The 21,010-nt window shown below is 37.5% G+C and overlaps 1 protein-coding gene across 2 annotated transcripts in view; it reads left to right on the top strand.

Annotated features, from left to right (window-relative positions):
• Positions 1-21,010, top strand: part of LOC117099724 — a 132,361-nt gene that overhangs the window by 23,066 nt on the left and 88,285 nt on the right. The window contains exon 2 of one of the 2 annotated variants that reach the window (XR_004443973.1): positions 11,648-11,733. The gene's annotated coding sequence lies outside the window, so the exon portion shown is untranslated. Of the gene's footprint in view, positions 1-9,449; positions 9,538-11,647; positions 11,734-21,010 lie in introns of those variants that run through there. The other variant, XR_004443972.1, reaches the window with a different exon arrangement.

Raw genomic sequence — 21,010 nt, 5'->3', positions numbered from 1 at the left:
CCACTAGCAAGGCAGAGTGGCCTTTTCACAGTACTCTTAACTCCTGATTCTGAGGATATTTATTAAAAAAAAAATTAAGCAAAGCAAAAAAAAAAAAAAAAAAGCAAAAACTTTCCTAGTAGGCAAAAAAGAAAAAAACTCTTCATCGGTATTTATTAGTGAGACTGAAATTTTTGAAATGTTTCTAAGTCATTCACCCTTTCCTTTGTAATTTTAAAAATTTATCTTGTGCACACATTTATTAAGGTCTTAAAGATTTCTTAAATATTTATATGAGTTTTTGTATTATAATACCTTTCACAAATATTTGCCCAATTTGCTTTCAGCTTTCACATTTTTATTATGTGAAAATGTCAGTTATTAACTGTTATATTGTAAAATATGTATTTTCCTTTACTAGTTCACCATTGTGTCTAAGACTAAGAGTTTTATCCAACCAAAGATTATTTGTTCACTTATTTTCCCTTTACTCTCTTTTTCTCATCTATTTGATTCTCATTTATATTGTACAAAAACATTTATATCAATTGAAGAAAACTATAAATACAAAAACAAATACACAAATGACCAAACTATTATTTTCTCTTTTAATGGTAAGATTTAAGATTTTTTTGACCTATAATTTATAATCTATTTTAATTTGGCATACAGTATAAGATAAAGGTTTGATTGATTCTTTTAAAAAATGGCTAATTATCCTGGCATTTTATTGAACAACGCGTCCTTTTCCTGCCCTTTTTTTTTTGAGACATGGTCACTATGTTGTCCAGGCTGGAGTGCAGTGGCGTGATCACAGCTTACAGCAGCCCACTTCAGCCTCCCAAGTAGCTGGGACCGTGGGTATGGGCCACCATGCCTGGCTAATTATTTTTTTGTAGAGTTAGGTGCATTAGTGCATTTTTATGCTACTATAAAGAACTGCCTGAGATTGGGTAATTTATAAAGAAAAGAAGTTTAATTGATTCATAGTTCCACATGGCTGGGGAGTCCTCAGGAAACTTACAATCATGGTAGAAGAGGAAGCAGGCATGTCTTACATGGTGGCAGGAGAGAAGATGTGAAGGAAGAACTGTCAAACGCTTGTAAAACCATCAGATCTCATGAAAACTCACTATAATGAGAACAGCATGGGGGAAACTATCCCTGTGATCCAGTCACCTTTCACCAGTTCTCTCCCTTGACATGTGAGAATTATGGGGATTACAATTCAGGAAGAGATTTGACCGGGGATACAGAGCCAAACAATATCAACGGGGATCTCCCTGTGATGCTCAGGCTGGTCTCAAACCCCTGGGCTCAAGCAACCTCCTGCCTTAGCCTCCCAAAGTGCTGATATTACCAGGCATGTACCACCATGCCCAGCCCATTTCCCACTATTTTGTTGTGCTTTTTCCAGCATCATTTTTGACCAAATATAATGAAGTCTTTATTTCACTTTATCCGTTCTACAGTTCACATTTATCTGTTTCTTTGTTTCATGGTGGCTCTTGAAAGATTCAATTGAGTATAACAAAATTTGGTTATCAAAATATCCCTTAAAGGTTACTGGTGTATTTAGGGGGAAAGTGTGAGGATGTCTATGATGTTTGCAACTTAATTTCAGTTGGTTCTGGAAAAAGAGAGAGAGAAAACAAATGATAAAATGTTACTCTAGTGATTGTAGTGTTCATTGTACTATCCTCTATCTTTTATGTAGGTTGGAAAAGTTTTTTTGTTTGTTTATTTTCGTTTTTGAGACGGAGTCTTGCTCTGTTATCCAGGCTGGAGTACAGTGGCGCAATCTCGGCTCACTACAGCCTGCGCCTCTCGGGTTCAAGCAATTCTTCTGCCTCAGCCTCCTGAGTAGCTAGGAATACAGGCGTGACGCAACCACGCTTGGCTAATTTTTGTATTTTTAGTAGAGACGGGGGTTTCACTATATTGACCAGGCTGGTCTCGAACACCTGACCTCATGATCTGCCCACCTTGGCCTCCCAAAGTGCTGGGATTACAGGTGTGAGCCACTGCGCCTGGCCAAAGTTGTTATTGTTGTTGTTGTTTTTTAGGGTGAAACTTTTTGTTCCTAAATGAAATTTTTTAAATTGAGGTATAATTTACAAACAGTAAAGTAGTTTTGAAATTTTACAAAATGAAAATGAGAAAAAAAATAAAAACAATACATTTTAAATGAGATTTGGGATTTGGTTCAATGTTTAAAACGAAAAACTTGGTATCAGAGTTTTTCTGATGAGTTATTTGTTGTGCCATTTTTTCAAAGATTTAATTAAATTTGTCAATGGTTGTTTTGTGTTTTTACAGATGCCAAGATAGGTTAATGATAACAGAAGCAGATCTGATCAAATAAATGAATATATATACTGAATATATATATCAAATAAATATATATATTCTAAATATACATATCAAATAAATATATATATTCTAAATATACATATCAAATAAATATATATTCTAAATATACATATCAAATAAATATATATTCTAAATATATATATCAAATAAATGTATATATTCTAAATATATATATATTTAGAGACAGGGTCTCATTTTTTGCCCAAGCTGAAATGAATTGGCTCAAGCAATCCTCTCACTTCAGTCTCCTGAGTAGCTAAGACTACCGCTGCATGCCACCACACCCAGCTAATTAAAAATGTTCTTTTAGAGACAGGGTCTTGCTATGTTGCCCAGGTTGCTCACAAACTCCTGGCCACAAGCAGTCCTCCCACCTTGGACTCCTAAAGTGCTGGGATTACAGGTGTGAGCCACTGTGCCCAGCTGACTGAATAATTTTCTCTATCACTCGTATTTTGGGATCTGTGTAAAAAATAAGAGCTACTTTTAATTATTATTTGACTTTTTCAAATCTGTGAGTTATATGTTATTAATATAATAAAGTAAAATCCAAATTTAGTGTGTGCAAACTGATACTTTGAAAATTTTAAAATAAATCTCCAAAGCTGAATTTTAATATAAAAATTCTACAAACTCTTAATTTCTTTTAATTATGTCATAATAAATAAGTAGCATATTGGCCAGTGCTTTGTGTTTTGACAACTTCAGTGTCAACAGTACAGAGAGTGGACCATGGTGAACTACCTCAGACAAAAAGTCTAGTTAGGATGTGGTCACAACAGGCGGTCTATTGCTGTTTCCAATGTTTGACTCAATATTACTCTCAAATTCTATTTTAAAATTGGTACATAAAACAAAAACAGTCATTTTATATAATAATTTTTTAAAACAGAGAATAAAAAACGGGATAATTTTAAAAAACAGGGAATAACTATTAGTATTGTTCCCCATATTTTCCCTTTGAAGTTCAGATTGATTGATTCACAAACCCCATCTCTTTTCTACTTTCTTTAATAAAATATTGAGTTGTTTCACAGTTTATCTCAGCAATCATAATTCCTCTTCCCTCACACAAAGGTGGCTCATATTTTAGTCTTATGTTAATTAGTTGAGTGACTGAAAAGGTGCTGAAAACCTGTCCTTACTACTTAACTTCATACCTTAAGTGTGTGTTTGTGTGTGTATTTTTTTCTGAAATCCTTTGATATCCTCAATTTTGAGCTTTAAGCCTTTGAGTTGGGCCTATAGTTTTAGCTCATTTTCACTGGCTGTTTTCATTTTATGTAACAATTTTAAAATATAATTTGAGACTAATATTGAAATATGTCAGCATTGGAAACAGCAATAGACCGCCTGTTGTGACCACATCCTAACTAGACTTTTTGTCTGAGGTAGTTTACCATGGTCCACTCTCTGTACTGTTGACACTGAAGTTGTTGTCAAAACACAAATCTGATCTTGTCACTCTGCTGCTTACAAAGCTTCCACGTCTCCCAGCCACCTACAGGTAAAATCAAAACTCCTTAGAAGAGAAAAAGAACCTTTCACCATCTGGTCTCACCTAACTCTACCTTCCTTGTTTGTACTGCTCTCAAAGAAACACAGGAGCTGTAGCCATGCAGAGATACTTGTAAATCTTAACAATTATTTTCCATGTCAATGCTTGTGTACGTATTCTGTTATTTCCATTTAGATTGTCCTGCCCTTCTCTCCCTACCTCCTCACCCCAAATCTTAACATCCTTTAAGAGCCAACCCAGAGTTCACCTTCTCAATGACACCTCCAAGTTCAGACTCCCTGGCAGAGTCAGTCACCTCCTCCTCTAGAGACCAGACCAATCATACATAGTCTAGTGGGTGAGAGAGACATGGAAACAAATAATCAAACACATGGTCAGAAGAACTGTGAACTCCTCAAGGACAAGGACATCATCATTTATTCATGTCTGTGTCTCCAGTACCTACTACTCACTTGTTGATTTAAATGTAACTGAATCATGTAGAATGAATTTATAATTGCATTTTCACTTCTAAGAATATTGGCTATGTAGATTTTCTGAAGCTGTAGGCTCATAATTTGGCTTTAAAAAACAAACCACAAAGTGGTTGCTGAAGTTATATAAATAAGTGTACATACTATAGTTTTTAATAAATTTAAGTTAAATTTATATGGGATTTTTGTTTGGCTTTTTCTTTTTTACTTTAAGGTTTGTGTAATTCCTAGAACCTATGTAAATGCCTCAGAGTAATTTGAAAGTGTATAAAGCATAGAAATAATATTGGAATGGATAACTAAGTTACGAATATTAAGATTGTCCCGCAAAAACCCACCAACTGTTGCCTGCAAACAACACACGTTTTTTGCAGAGACCAAAATGCTAAAATATTTAATGAGGCATTGCAAAATATACAAGCCCCCACTTCTAAGGGAGACAAAGTCAAGGTTCAGACTGAACTTCGCTTAGCAACTTTGGAACCATGTGTTTAAAGAATGAGATAGGTTTGTCAAGGCTTTCTGCCAAAGCACATCACAAGCTTAATATGTGCTTACTGCCTGCTCTCAAAAACGCGTCTCTATGAGCCAGCCAGCTGCTAGCATTTGTGTTACCCTCTAGCTAGTTAGGTCTCAAACTGGGTTGCATCACTATTTCCCAAGAGAAGCTCCACAAGCTTTCTGTTGTCTCCTGTGTCTCTCAGATTACTAATCAAGTCTGTTTTATAAAATCCCCCAAGTTTAACCTTAGAGCCATGATATAAAAATTCATAAATATGAAAATAAATATAAAATTTGTAAATATTAAAATGTTCCTAACTATTCATTTTCCTGACAAACCTGTTCATCTCACATACTGTTTCTGTTACGATGCAAACAGCCACTTCAAAAAAGTTGAAGTCATAACAATGATGGCTAACATTTATTAAGCACTCTTAATGTCCCAGACGTTATGTTTTTATCTCCCTTAATTCTCACAGAAGTAGTTTCTGGGAAGAAAATGAACACATGTTCCTGATCTCTCTCTTTCCACAATTCCTTACTGGAGCAACTCAGGGACTAAAAGCAACCACCAGAGTCCCTTGGAAGTAATCCATGCTTCTGAGGACATCTGTGAGCTCTCATAGGAGAGGGTAAATGGGGGACATATGAAGTCTGTAGCTCAGGAAGGCTGACCCCTGTCTAAGAGGAAAAGGGGGCCTGCATAGGTAGATGGAGTCACTCACTCTCTTTCCAACTGTCTGTGAAAACTGTCTTCTTTGTAGTTGGAGAGCCTAAGAGCAAAGAAGCTCCTTCCTCTCTCTTTTAAGTGAAGGGGACCAGTTTACCAACTTTTCTGATATTGGACTAGAATAGAGATTCTAGAAATACTGTGCCTGGACCAGAAGCAACAGTATCACCCGGGAACTTACTAGAACTTGTTAAATAAATTCTAATTCTCATGTCTTACTGCAGGTCTATGAATTAGAAACTCCAAAAGTGGGGCCCAGCAAGCTGTATTTTAATACAAGTCATCCAGGAGACTGTGATAAACACTCATGTTTGAGAACTACTGGGCTTGCAGAGCAGAAAGCTTAATATCCTCCACCTGCTGGTTTATGAATATTAGACTAACCCAAGCCACCTGACCTGTAAAGGTGCTGAGGAGCTCACAGCCATTAATAAAGCACAGGAAATTACAATGTAGGTAATAACTTTAGTAAATTGAGGGAGATCCCTCAGCTGATCAATCAGAAAAGGTCACAGAAAAATAATCAAAGACAGGTCAAAATTTTAATCCTAGTAACAGCCCTGTTAGTTCCCCTGATAAAAATTGAGGCTTGGAGAGGTTAAATAACTTGTTCAAAGTCACACTGCTGATAAATAATAAAGATTTGAACCCAGAGCTGATTCCAAATCCTTGGCTTTGCCCTCCATACCTAATTAAGTTGTAATTAAGTGTACCTCAGCTGTTGCCGTATAATCCTTTTTAAAACCTTGATTTAAACTGTGATAACAGAGAAAACATACATAAGAGTGCATATATCTGTGTGTGTATATTATATATGTGTGTATACATCTATTTATGGTAAATATATATCGAGACTTTTTGTTTATATATATTTGTATTTGTTATTGTTACACAGCCAGCACCCATATAATTGCCACCATTTAGGGCAAAATAGAACATTGCAGCCCCAGAAGCTCCTGTATGCCTTTCTCTTCCTCCTGGAAGTAACCATTAATTTGACCCTTATGATAATTGTTTAATCACTTTTTCTTACTAAATCAACTTCTATAAGGATTCTCAAACAATATAGTTTGGTGGTTTTTTCCCCGTTTTGCACTTTTGAAAGGAATCATACTGTTTATATTCTTTTGTATCCTGCTTCTTTTGCTCAATATAATGTTTGTGAATGCATCTGTGTTGTATGTAGCCATAGATAATTTTCATTGCTATGTTGTGTTGCATTCAGGGGGTCATAAACATTTTCTTTATCCTGGAATTCATTTCTTCATTCCCACTGTCACTCTCCTAATTCAAGCATTCAGTATATGTTTTCTTATTAATTAAATTATCCCAGTGACCCCTAACTGTCTCCTCATCTCCGGGCTCTCTCTGATGGTTGGCAGAGTAATTTTTCTGGAGGTCAACACTGATCATGTGCCTCCCGTTAAAAGTTGTTGTCAAAAGAGGAAGAAGAAAGGCTGGTGGTAGACAGTGACCATATTATTCAAGGCATTGGTGACCATTTTAAGGATTGTGGTTTTTATTCTAAAGGCAATGGAAAGCCCTTTCTGGCTGATAGCTTTGACTTTCTAAGTTCAGTTACTCCTACACCAGAGTCCCTAGACCATCAGCTTAGACCCTTTTGATAATTATGTCTGCAAGAATACAATCAAGTGTGCTAGGCCCTTACTATGCTCTGCATAGTGCCTTGGGATTGCTTAGGCTGCTAGTTGGTTCTGTCAGCCCTGGCCCCATTGGTTGCCAATTCTCTTTCATTACTCTGTAGTGAACTATTATGTGCCTAGCATATCTCACAGATGAGGCCATATAAGTTAATGCATTTGTGGATAAAATGTGGCGACTTTTGATAGTACAATAGTGAACTATTAATTTTGCTAAAAATGGCAAGTGAAAGAAAAATAAATGGAATAACTAAGAATTGTAAGATTTAGCTCAAAATCTCAAAATCTCACCTAAGTGCCCTAGGGTAAAGACATTTCAAGTGTCTTAACAGACATCTCTGATTCATACCATTAAATATAATGAGAATCACAGAATGTTAGAGCAAGAAGAGGCTTCCATAGTTATAAATGTAGTTACAGACTATAATTTTCCCCCCTCTTGCTGTCATCTTACAGACTCTAACTTTAGTAGAGAGGTTGGCAAACTTCTTTGTAAAGGGACAGATACTAAATATTTTCAGCTTTGCGGACTGTATGGTCTCTGTCACAGCTACTGAACTCTGCCTTTGTAGGGTGAAAGCAGCCATAGACAATATGTAAATGATTGGGTCTGGCTGTGTTCCAATAAAATTTTATTGGTGGCAGGCAAGATTTAACCTCTGGACTGTAGTTTGCCAACCCCTGCCTTAATGTATAATTTCAGTCCTCATTGCTGTTTTTTTGTTGTTTTGGTTTATTCCTTAGTTTTTAAAAATTAAGATCTAATTTACACTCAATAAAATGTAATAGCTTGGCCGGGTGCGGTGGCTCACTCCTGTAATCCCAGCACTTTGGGAGGCCAAGGTGGGCGAATCACGAGGTCAGGAGTTCGAAACCAGCCTGGTCAACATGGCAAAACTCCGTCTCTACTAAAAAGACAACAATTAGCTGGGTGTGGTGGTGGGTGCCTGTAATCCCAGCTACTCAGGAGGCTGAGGCAGGAGAATTGCTTGAACCTAGGAAGCGGAGGTTGCAGTGAGCCAAGATTGTACCATTGCACTTTAGCCTGGGTGACAGAGAGAGACTCTGACTCAAAAATAAATAAATAAAAAATAACAGCTCTTGAGTGCAGTATCTGATGAGTTTTTGACAAACTATTCACCTGTGTAATCCCACTGTCCTAATCAAGATATAGAGTATTTCCGTTGCCCCAGAAATTTCCTTCGTGCCCCTTTCCCATCAGTCCTTACCCCTGCCCCCGTTAACCACTGTTCTGATTTCTATTCTCATAGAATAATTTAGCCTGTTCTTGAACTTCATATAAATAAAATTACACAGTGCATGTCTGAGTGTATGGCTTCTTTCACTCAACTTATTTGTGAGAGTCATCCATGTTGTTGAGGGTGTCAGTAGTTCATTCCTTTTATTACTGAATAGCATTCCATTTTATGAATATACCACGGTTTTATGAATATCCTTGTATTAGTTTCCTAGGGCTGCCTTAACAAATGACTACAAACGTGGTGGCTTAAAACAACAAAAGGTTATTCTCTCATAGCTCTGGAGGCCAGAAGCCCAAAATCAGGGTATTGGCAGGGCTGTGCTCCCTGTAAAGACTCTAGGGGATAATCCTGCCTTGCTTCTTCCAGCTTCTGGTGGCTCCAGATATGCCTTGGTTTGTGGCAGCATAACTCCAATCTCTGCCTCTGTCTTCATATGGCCTTCCTCCCTGTGTGTCTATGTCTTTCTTATCTTCTATCTCTTATATGGACACTGTCATTGATCTCATCTCAAGATCCTTAATTACATCTGCAAAAATCCTTTTCCCAAATAAGAGCACATTCACAGTTTCTGGGTGGACTCTTTTAGGGGGTCACTATTTAACCTACTATAATATCACAGTTTGTCAAGTCACCTAATAATATACATCTGAAGTATTTCTTTTTTGTTGTTATTATGAATAAAGCTGCTATGAGTCATACCATACCAGGCTTTTCGTAGATTTGTTTTCAGGCTCACAGTTTTTGAATTCCAGTTTTAATTATCTTAATATAAAATGTGATTAATTTTCTTTTTAGTGATAATTACCCATAATATTTTTAATTTTGGCAGGAATTTCTGTAAGAATTGTTCAACCTGTATACATCTGATTTAGATATTTTGTACAACTGAAAACATAATAATGCCAAGATATAAGATATGGAATTCTACTATCTTCATTTTTGTTTCTCAAGATACCATCAAGAAATGAACAAGTTCCATGAGGCCGTGGCTTTAACTCCTTAAAATATCAGGAGTACCTGATTAAAGCGAAAAAAAAAAGCAAAAACAACAACAGCAACAAAAAACAAAGACAATTTGACTCCATTGTGTCTTCTGTTTTGTTATGATACTTTATTAGTGCTTGCAGCTATGACCTAGGCTAAATTTGATACATTTATCTCATATGGGAATGACTAATACTGACCTTCCACTGTTTTGGAATTTAAATGCAGCTCCTTAATAAACAACCAAATAAAGCCATTCATCTGGGCTGCCCTCCCACCCTTAGATTCTGATAGACCTAAATACTACTGGTATGTGGTTTAGAGGCTTTCCAACTATATTTAAGAGTGTGTGTCTGAATCTCACTTTGCAATGAAATCTTCTTAGAGAGCAGGAACTCGGTCTCATTTATTTGTGTATCTCACAACTCTAGGCCCAGCTCAGTGCTTTCTTAATCTTACAGGTGTTTCCTGACTAAATAGTACCTGTTAATAAAAATTAAGGAAGAGAGTATCTTATTTCATAGTAGAGTAATTCCACTAATGTAGAACAATTCCAGCTAATGAAATTTTTAGAAATAGGTTTAATGAATGATTCCTTTTTTTAATCCACTAGAAAGTCTCTATGATTATTATTTATTATGCTGGTGGTTTCTTATTGAATATTTGTTCCCTTTGTTTAAAATTCTAGGAACTGGTGAGTGGCTTCACTACTCATTTATAAAAGCAATTTAAAACACTTCTCAGTCCCTGTTGACACTTGGCAAATCTAACAGAGAAAAGTAGAGTTCTCATTATACTTTTTAGACAGCTTTAAAACGTGGTCCTGTAAATGATTTGGAGTTTTTTTTTAATGGGCACAGAATTATGTAATGTGCTTTGTCATTACCACTCCAATCTTTTGCAATGTCTATAAATCAAAAATCTTATTTAACTGTTTTAGGAAAGTATAGATACAGCTTCATTATTTGGAATAGAATTACTTTGAAACTTTTGGGTAAATAAATTTGGAAGTTTCAACTAATCCTGATTTCCATTTTACTTTATTCTGTTCCTTTTATTTCCCTTTTGGTTGTAATAGTTTTACCTCTGAAATCAGAGTTGACAAACATATCCTATTGAAACCATATTTTCTTCATTTTTGACAATTATTCACAGGATGAGGTGTAACAGAAAAGACAGTGAAGACTATGACAACACAGCCACATGCTAGATAGTGTAACTTATGATAAGTATATTTAAAGGCACATAGTGCTATTTTCAAAAACACAATTTAAAATCAAATAGGCATTTTAAAGTCATTTCGTGTGTGGCATTATTAACCAGATAATATTATTAGCCAGGATTTCTAAGATATCTTCCACTAGTTCAGGAATATTTTCAACTGTAAGTAACAGAATAACAGACTAATAGATCTTAAACTAGAGAAGTTTGTCTAACAACAAGAGTTAGGTGCCTTCTGGCATCGGTTTAGTGGCTTAATGTGAGGACTCTGGATTGGTATCTCTGTGATTTCCTTTGCCTTCTCTTCATAGTCACAAGATGGATGCAAAAGCTCCAAGCACCAAAATTTTCAAACGTAGGAAGCAGGAGATATGACTAGACAGATCTTTCTCCTTTTTTTTTTTTTTCCAGACCAGGGAAGACATTTTTCTTTTTTCAAATCATCCATTGAGTAGATTTTCCCTTGCATTTCATTGACCAGAATGTGTCACATGACTATCTCTAGCTATAAAGGAGGCTGGGAAAATAATTGTTTACTTTCACCTCTTAATTAGAGGGAGGCAAGGAAGAAGGGGTTGGGAATGACTTTTGCGTAACCAGTCACATATTGTATATACTAGGTGTTGGGTAACTATATGTTAAGTGATCCATACTCTTAAACAGAGCTAATGTTCAGGTATACATCCACCCCTTCATTATCTTTCCTATCAAATTTGTATTTTCTTTTCCTCATTTGTTCAGAAACAGAAGTTCTTAGTTGTACTACTAGTTATCAGCAAACATTTATATCTATATATATATCTATTTATATCAGCAAACATTTATATTTATATGGAATACATTAGTATTTATTCTGTGACTGGAGAGAGAATAAGGAATGGCTTTATATAAGACATTTATCCATTCACTCAATAAATATTTATCGAGTACCTATTATATTCCAGGTTTTTGAGACATCTGTGGGGAAAACAAAGTGCCCTGCCCTCAAGAGAGCCCACATTCTAACAGAGCATATCGACATTTTTAAAAGGTGAGTGGGATTTTTATAAATTTGATGAGAGGGGATTGCATTTCATTCAAAGTGAACAGCATGAGCCAAGATATGGACTTGTGCATAGGCATGCCCTGTTTGTGGAGCACCAAGTAGCTCCGTGAAGTGTAGAACACATGATGAGGACTGAAAGGGCAGCTCACTGTCAGATTGTGAGCAGGGAAATGTGAGTTTTTCCAGATCAGAACTAGCATCTTACAAAGTTAGTACTGAAGCTTAGTAGACATCTTCACCTGGAGGACCTATAGACACTTCAAATTATCGTGTCTCAAATAGACTTGGTATATTAATACTTCTCATGAAACCTGTGCTTCTCCTTTATTTCCTAACTTGTTAAATGGTACTGCTGTTTTTCTGGTTTAGGCCTTCACCATTTCTCACCTGGGTTATTGCCATTATTTCCTGCCTTTTGAATCCATTCTCTCTCAAACTGCCAAGTGATTTTTGGCTGGGCATGGTGACTCATGCTTGTAATCCCAGCACCTTGGGAGGCTAAGGTGGGAGGATCACTTAAGCCCAGGAGTTCAAGACCAACCTGGGCAATATAGTAAGACCTCATATCTACAATTTTTTTTTTTTTTAATTAGCCAAGGGTGGTGTTGTGTGCCTGTAGTCCCAGCTAATCAGGAGGCTGATGTGGGAGAATCACTTGAGCCCACTGCACCACTGCACTCCAGCACTCCAGCTTGGGCACCAGAATGAGACTCTGTCTAAAAAAAATTAAAGTGATTTTTTTTCTAAAACTTACATAACCCAGAAGTTAGATAGGGGACATAGATTATGGAATATCTGTAAATTTGAGGGATGGGGTACTGCAGAGGGAGCAAATATTTGTATTAGTTCTCTATTACCATGTAACAAATTACCACAAATTTAGAGAGGTTTAAAACAATACCCATTTATTATTCCACAGTTTCTGTGGGTCAGGAGTCACAGGCACAGTTTAGCTGGGTCTTCTGCTTAAGGTCTCACAAGGCTGCAAAGTATGGACAGGCAGAATGGCTATTATTAAAAAATTGAAAAAACTAACCGATGTTGGTGAGGCTGTGGAGAAAAGGGAATGCTTATACACTGTTGGTGGGAATGTAAATTAGTTCAGCTACTGTGGAAAGCAGTCTGGAGATTTCTCAAAGAACTTAAAACAGAACTACCATATGACCCAGCAATTCCGTTAGTGGGTATATACTCAAAAGAAAACAAATCGTTCTACCAAAAAGACACGGCACTACATGTTCATCACAGCACTATTCATAATAGCAAAGACATGGAATCAATCTAGGTGCCCATCAATAGCTGGCTGGATAAAGAAAATGTGGTATATATACACTATAGAACGGTGCCATAAAAAAAGAACAAAATCACGTCCCTTGCAGCAACATGGATGGAGCTGGAGGCCATTATCCTAAGCAAATTAACACAGGAAGAGACAGCCAAATACCAGCCTGGCATGGTGGCTCATGCCTGTAATCCCAACACTTTGGGACACCGAGGCAGGAGGATCTTTTGAGCCCAGGAGTTTGAGACCAGCTTGGGCAACATGACAAAACCCCGCCTCTACAAAAAAAATACAATTAGCTGGGCATGGTGGTGTACTCCTGTAGTTCCAGCTACTCGGGAGACTGAGGTGGGAGGATCACCTGAGCCCAGGGAGGTCGAGGCTGCAATGAGCCTTGATTAGGCCACTGCACTCTAGCCTGGGTGACAGAGTGAGACCCTGTCTCAAAAACAAAAAGAAAATCAAATACTACTTGTTCTTATAAGTGGGAGCTAAACATTGGGTACACATGAACACAAAGATGAAAACAGTAGACACTGAGAATTCCAAAAGGGGAGGGAGAGTGGGGGACAAGCAATGAAAAACTGCCTATTGGGTACTATGTTCGGTACCCGGGTGACAAGGTCTTTCGTACCCCAAACCTCAGCGTCAAGCAATATACCCAGGTAACATACCTGCACATGTACTCCCTGACTCTAAAATACAATTTGAAAAAAAAAAAAAATGTGTGGACAGGGCTGTGTTCTCATTTGGCAACTTGACTGGGAAAGAATCTGCTTCCAGGTTCACTCAGGTTGTTGGCAAACTTCATTTCCTTGTGTTGGTAAGGCTGAGAGCCCCAGCTTCTTTCTGGCTATTGGCTGGAGGATGCCTTTAGCACCTAGAGACCACCTGTAGTTCCTAGAGGCTACTTACGTGTGGCCTTTTCCAACTTGGCTGCTTATTTCATCAGACCAACTTGGCTGCTTACTTCATCAGACCAACCTGGCTGCTTACTTCATCAGACTAGAGTGAGTCTGTGAGCAAGACTAAGCAATATAATTATGGGAGTGACATCGCATCACCTTTGCCATATTTTATTAGTTATAAACAAGTTACAGGTCCTGCCCACACTCAGAGAGGTATGAACACCAGAGATGTGAACACCAAGAGGCAAAGATCATGGGGAGCCATCTTATGGTGTGTTTGTCATATTTTCAGAGTCTTCTTTGTCCTTGGGGTCTGCTTCACAAATACCGTCTCTGGGATTGATCTTGAAGTGAAGCCTGGTTTCTGCCAACGAACAAACCGAAAAAAAAAAAAAACAACCACTCAAAGTGTTTATGAGTTAGTATTTTATAGAAGATATAGGGGCCCTCTGCATTTGGCAATTTTGCTGGTTTTTCTCACTTTTCTCCCATTTTCCTACAATTGTCCTAGGAAATTCCTTCTCCCTCTGGAAAGCACAGCAGTCCAGCTTTTCTAGGCTTCCACTCACAAATATATACAGTCAAATTGCTTCAGGGCTCAGTACAACAAATTTAGTCCATATTGTTTAGAAAGCAGTAGGGATTAAAATAGAAAAGCTTTTCCCCACATTATATCCAAATTTGATCCTGTTTCTCCTTTGCTTAAAAAGCCCTTTAATGCTTGCTTCCCTATTGCTACATAATAGGTATAAAAATTACGGAATAAATTTGAATTCCCAAGTATGACGTGTGAGACCTTCCCTGATTTGGTACTTGCCTGATTTCTGGTTACCCCCACCCTGTACTATAAGGCCCAGATTTTAGGGAATTATTTTATAGCTTGCTTCCTGGTTCAGAAACTTGACTCCCACTGTTCTTTTTCCCTCCAATGCCAGTCGTCTGTCTCCCTTTCTGTCACTCCCTCCTCTAGACATCTACTGTAGTATTATTTCCTCTAGGAAGCTTTTCCTGTCTTCTTATTTTGTAAACTCACAGAACCTTGTATGAACTGATACTAGTATCTATAACACTTTTATAAACTTGTTTATATGCCTGTATCTTTTTAGAAAACTTGAAGAGGTTGTCCTATCACAAAGATAAATACAGGTCACAGCAGGACAGAGGGGATAGCTGGAGTATATATCTGAAAGTAATTAACATAAAAGATGGTATTTGAAGTCATGGAGTAGACGAGATCATCCAGAGGAAAATAGAAGAGGGCAGAACAAAGCAGTATAGAACCTGTAATTAGGATGCCCAGTGAAGTATAAAACCAACTTCTGTTTACAGTTCACCAGGTCTTTAGGCACTATTTGTATATTGCTTGTTTTTTGAATTACTTTTTGTCTACACTAAATAGATTAGTCAAATGTTGTAGAGTAGTGTGGATTCTGACAATAGTCTAAATAAGGTATACGATGAGAATTTTCATTTAAGGAAAAAATATTCCTCATGAAGGAATTAATTTTAAGGAACCTCAGATAAACTACTCTCTATATTTTATAATTTGAGCAACTTAAATAATTTTTCAGTCTCCTGCCAGTTTAATTTCAGTAAATTCCTGTCCTAAATAGCATTTCTATTACACACCATAACATACAAACTTACAACCTTGTGGCTTCAGTTATTTTCTTGAAATGATGAGCCCTGAGTGAATTAAAGGTCTTAATGTTCAGAGATAAGAGCTCAATTTCTCCAGATTTTATGTAGTCATTCTTTGTAATAATTCAGTAAGTACATTGAATATCTATCATATGAATCTGTTATTGCCTTTGTTGGTTTGATTGTTTTCTGACAGATGGCTTCCATAAGATATTTGTAAACTTCGTCAACCTAGTATAATGTCACTTCCTCAAATTTAATTTTTGGTTTTAAAAATACTATAAATTAGAATTAAATTGCAAGCAAAACTCAGTTTTAATCTTCAAGTTCTTTCGTACAGAACAGTCTTATATTTAGTATTCCTTCCTTCAAAATAAGTTTATTGCTGAAATTATTCACAATTTGAGAAGTGAGACAAATTGTTGTGATAAGATTTTGAGAGAGGAAAACATAATGGTTTTAAATTTATTAACTTTTTTTGCTAATATGTTTGTGAGAGATTAGTAAAAGCCTTTTATATTTATTTATTAAGAATAGAGTTTTATGTTATTCCACTTGCATTGCCATAAAGAAATACCTGAGGCTGGGTAACTTATGAAGAAAAGAGGTGTGATTGGCTCATGGTTCTGCAGGATGTACAAGAAGCATGGTGCCAGTATCTGCTTCTGGTGAGGGCCAGAAGCTTCCAATCATGGTGTAAGGCAAAGAGAGAGCAAGCACATCACATGGCAAGAGTGGGAGCAACAGAGAGAGACAGGGGAGGTGTCACACTCTTTTAAACAACCAGATCTCATGTGAATTCAGAGCTGGAACTCACTCAATGGCTTAGAATGGCGCTAAGCCATTCATGAGGGATCCCCTCTTATGGTCCAACACCTTCCTCTAGGCCCCTCCTCCAACAATGGGGATTACATTTATTTTTCTTTTCTTTTTCTCTTTTTTTGAGACAGGCTCTCACTCTGTTGCCCAGGCTGGAGTGCAGTGGCGCAATCCTGAATCACTGCCACCTACGCCTCCTGGGTGCAAGTGATTCTCTCACCTCAGGCTGCCCTGGGACTACAGGTGCTCACCACCACGCCTAATTTTTGTAACTTTTGTAGAGATGGGGTTTTGCCATGTTGCCCCGGTTGGTCTCAAACGCCTGAACTCAAGCAATCTGCTTGCCTCAGCCTTTCAAAATGCTGGGATTACAGATGTGAGCCACTGCACCCAGCCGGGGATTACATTTTAACATGAGATTTGGAGGGAACAAACATCCAAATCTCATACTAAGTTCTGTATTAATAATTTGTGATACATTCCTGTTATACTGCTCTCAAATTATTTTGAAATGAAATGGAGGATTTTATTCATCAGAATTCCTGTGGCATTGCCCCTCCTAATGTTGGGAGGTGGTGTGCTTCTCCCTACTCTTCTGTTTTCATATGGAGGGACTTCCCCAGAGTAGTAGCACTCTGACCTCTTATTCCACCTGGTTGGTGGCTGACAGCCATTAATCTACAGATCATAACCGCGTGGAGTGAATCTATCAAAAAAATCATATGCACATAAACGTTCAGTTCTGGACCAAACTGAGTCAGTTTCAATTTCTGTTCTGGGGTCTGATTTGGGGACAGAATGTGAGTGGGATAGGGCAGAATATGTTAGGAAACATTAGCTAGCTCATTTAGCCCTCAGCCCTAACCCTCATTCCACAAACAGTTTTATCAATAATAAAAGTGATAATTTGACCTCTAACTTCCTAGTTGGAGTCACTAAGATTCCTTCCAGTTCTGAAATTCCATGATCTTAAATGAAATTAAGTGGGTGGGTACACTCACTGAGCAGATGGGTTCAAAACCCAGTAGAAAGCAATAGGCTTATCAAAAGTACATCTACTTCTTGATTTAAATTGTAAATTGTCCCTGACACTTTTCTTTCTCTTAAGGGAGAATAAAACTTAATAAATTTGACATGAAATGAGTAGTTTTGTTTTGTTCCTGTCTTCAGCCAGAGACAACCTGGCATGGATTCTTTTTCTTTCCTTTTCTTTTCTTTTTCTTTCTCTCTTTTTTTTTTGAGATGGAGTTTTGCTCTTTCACCCAGTCTGGAGTGCAGTGGCGCCGTCTCGGCTCATTGCAACCTCCGCCTTCCGGTTTCAAGCGATTCTCCTGCCTCAGCCTCCTGAGTAACTGGGATCACAGGCGCCCGCCACCATGCCAGGCTAATTTTTATATTTTTAGTAGAGACGGGGTTTCACCATGTTGGCCAGGCTGGTCTTGAACTCTTAACCTCATGATCTGCTCGCCTTAGCCTCCCAAAGTGCTGGGATTACAGTTGTGAGCCACGGCGCCCAACCCAACATGGACTCTTAATATGACAAATCCAGACCATCAGGAGATAGGCCTGAGGGAGAGGAAGTTGTAGAAAGAGAGATCTTGATTCCTTCTGAGTTATTCTAGTTGTTCACCAACATTATCTTGCAAAGGTGGGATCTGGCCAACTTGCAGCTAGGAGAAGGACAAATACATGGAGTTAGGATAAAAGTGTCTGGCTTGGGTTGGGCGAGGTGGCTCACGCCTGTAATCCCAACATTTTGGGAGGCCAAGGCGAGCTGATCACAAGGTCAGGAGATCCAGACCATCTTGGCTAACATGGTGAAACCCCGTCTCTACTAAAAAATACAAAAAAAAAATTAGCCTGGAGTGGTGGCGGGCGCCTGTAGTCCCAGCTACTCAGGAGGATGAGGCAGGAGAATGGCGGGAACCTGGGAGGCGGAGCTTGCAGTGAGCAGATATCGCACCACTGCACTCCAGCCTGGGCAACAGAGCAAGACTCTGTCTCAAAAAAAAAAAAAAAGAGTCTCTGACTTGTTCTTCAGGACATTTTTATGCCTCAAAAAGCCTAGGATAGGAACTGAGAAAAACACTTCTCCTTAATGTACTGGGTAAAGTATGATGCCACCCCTGCTCTAGATCTGAAGGGAATAATTCAGCCTGATAAAATTTCATAGTCACAAGCACATTACCAAGTGAAGTGTCATCTAGGATAAACCTGGTTTTAAATTAAAAGTTCCCGCTAGAGGCAACTATTTCAATTCAATGCCATTTTTTCTCAGTCTATCACATGTAGTTTTCTGGTAATGGAAGAAATATGGAAATAGATAATTGAAAGAACAATGTGAAACTAAATATAAAAGCGTGGCATTTAATTGTCAGTAATGTTAAGTACATATCTAAAACTAAACACTGAAATTGTGTGTTTTCATGTTCCATAACTTAAATTCCCAAAACATATCTGAAAATGCCTAACGTAGTAGAACACTGAATTTCATACATGGTGAGTAAAACTGAGGAGAGCCAGCCCTAGTTATAGCCTCCTTAGTAATAATAAATAGGTAAGTTAATAGGAAATAACATACTGTTGTGTGTGTCTGTTTTGTAAAAATAATGAAACAATAAATAAATGTGATATTTAATAGCTTTCTATATTTTTATATAATTTCTATATTAACAGCCATTAAAAAGTACCCCAAAAAGCCAGAAAAATAAAGAGGTAAGTGTTACAGCAGATGGTAAATGCTGGCCAATTATGTAACTCACTACTCAAAGTTACTTAGGTAGAGAGCCAAAATTTTCTACATTTGGAGTATGCTAGTTTCATATTATTTAACAATATAATATGGTAAAATGGTGCTTTTTGGGTTTACATTATACAAATTCTGCCAAAAAGAAATACCATACCAGTTTTAGTGGGTATTCCATATATTTATTGCAAGAAATAAATCCAATAATCAAATTTTTTTTCAGTATCAAAATAGATTTTTCCTTGTATGTTTAAAATACACAGGTCATACTTAACAGCATTGTCTGCCTTTAGGGTTGGTATCTCTGCCAGAGTATGGATGTCAAAGTGAAAATGTCTGAAATCTCATGAGTCAGTTTCATAACAGCTTAATGATTATTCATGATAAATACCTATAGATTGAAAACAAATGCTTGTGGGCAGGCATGTGTTCCTCTGATCACCCGTTTGAGGTGTCTGTGTTACTCTGTATATAGTTTTCAAGGTTTGGGCCTGTGAAATGTCAGGGTCTCTAGAAATGCCATAAATGAACTAACTACAAAATGAAAACCTTGAACTTTTTGTGTTATTACAATGTAAAAAAGGTTCACTCCTTGAACAGGTGCAGTGTTTCAGATGGGTAGACTTTGAATAATGCCCCAAGCTATATGTGTACAGTAATGTCCCAAGTTACTTCCAATAATTGGTTTAAAATGTCCTAAGGAAATCTAAGAATCAGAATTCTTCACAACTCTTGCTGTTTCTCTTCTGGTGGAAGAAACATAATACATCTCCGTGTGTCTTTTTTTTTTAAAGCTCTACTATATAGACTAACAGTAATATAGACAATTTCCTAATACATTTTCCGGGCTAGGTACAATGCAGTAAAATTCTTAGGTGAGATGTTGTGAATTCTATGCAATTAAAAAAAATCATCATCTGTAGGAAATGTTCCTTTAAGAAATTCAGTCCAAAATTCTTCACAATTTTTTTTATCTTCAGTCACAGCTAGAAAAAATCCAGCAAGATAGTTCTTTAGGCCAGTACTGTACCTTATGACATCTGTAAACCTTATCATGAGACTGAAATATCACTGGAAATATTGTTATATGGAGAAAATTCTGTAAATGATATTTGGTATATATGGGTTAAAAGAAATATTTTGGTAAAACTACTTGAGGCTGGTGAGTGGGACCTCCTTCCCATAGGGCATGCTGAGAATAATAAATTTTTTTTTTTTTTTTTTTAAGAGACAGGGTATCATAATGTTGCCCAGGCTGGTCTCGAACTCCTGTATTCAAGTGATCTGCCCACGTTGGCCTTCCAAAGTGCTGGGACTACAGGCGTGAGCCACCACGCCCAGCCTGCCTTTAATGATGATGTTAGAATATGCAAGTTTGAGGTTAAAGCTAAATCATTCAGAAAAAATAGAGGAGAGGCAATGTGCACGTTCTTTGCTATTTGTTGTGGTTAAGATGTGTCCACAAATTCTTTGATACACCTTTCTTGAAGAGGTGGTGCTTACTGACTTTCCTCTTGACTTTATGGACTTGCTTCCCCTGCTTGACTTTATGGACTGCATGATTTGCTTCTTACAGATAAAATAGGGCATAAGTGACGATGTATGACTTCTAAGACTAAGTCCTAAAAGACAATGTGACTTCCTCTTTGCTCTTTCTCTTGGATCACTTGCGTTGGGTGAAGCTAGCAACCATGTCATTGAGAAGTGAAGCCAACTGGACTTCCTGGGTAGAGTGGGAACTTGGGGAACTTTCCTGTCTTACAAGAGGTTTGTAAAATGCACCAATCAGTGCTCTGTAAAATGCACCAATCAGTGTTCTGTAAAATGCACCAATCAGCTGGAGTCTAAAAGTAGCCAATTGCAAGG

The sequence above is a fragment of the Trachypithecus francoisi genome, unplaced genomic scaffold (genome assembly GCF_009764315.1).
Source record: "Trachypithecus francoisi isolate TF-2019V2 unplaced genomic scaffold, Tfra_2.0 Lachesis_group17, whole genome shotgun sequence".
In the NCBI taxonomy this organism is placed as follows: domain Eukaryota; kingdom Metazoa; phylum Chordata; class Mammalia; order Primates; family Cercopithecidae; genus Trachypithecus; species Trachypithecus francoisi.
Note: the sequence above shows the minus strand (reverse complement) of the source record. Positions and strands in the feature narration are given on the sequence as shown.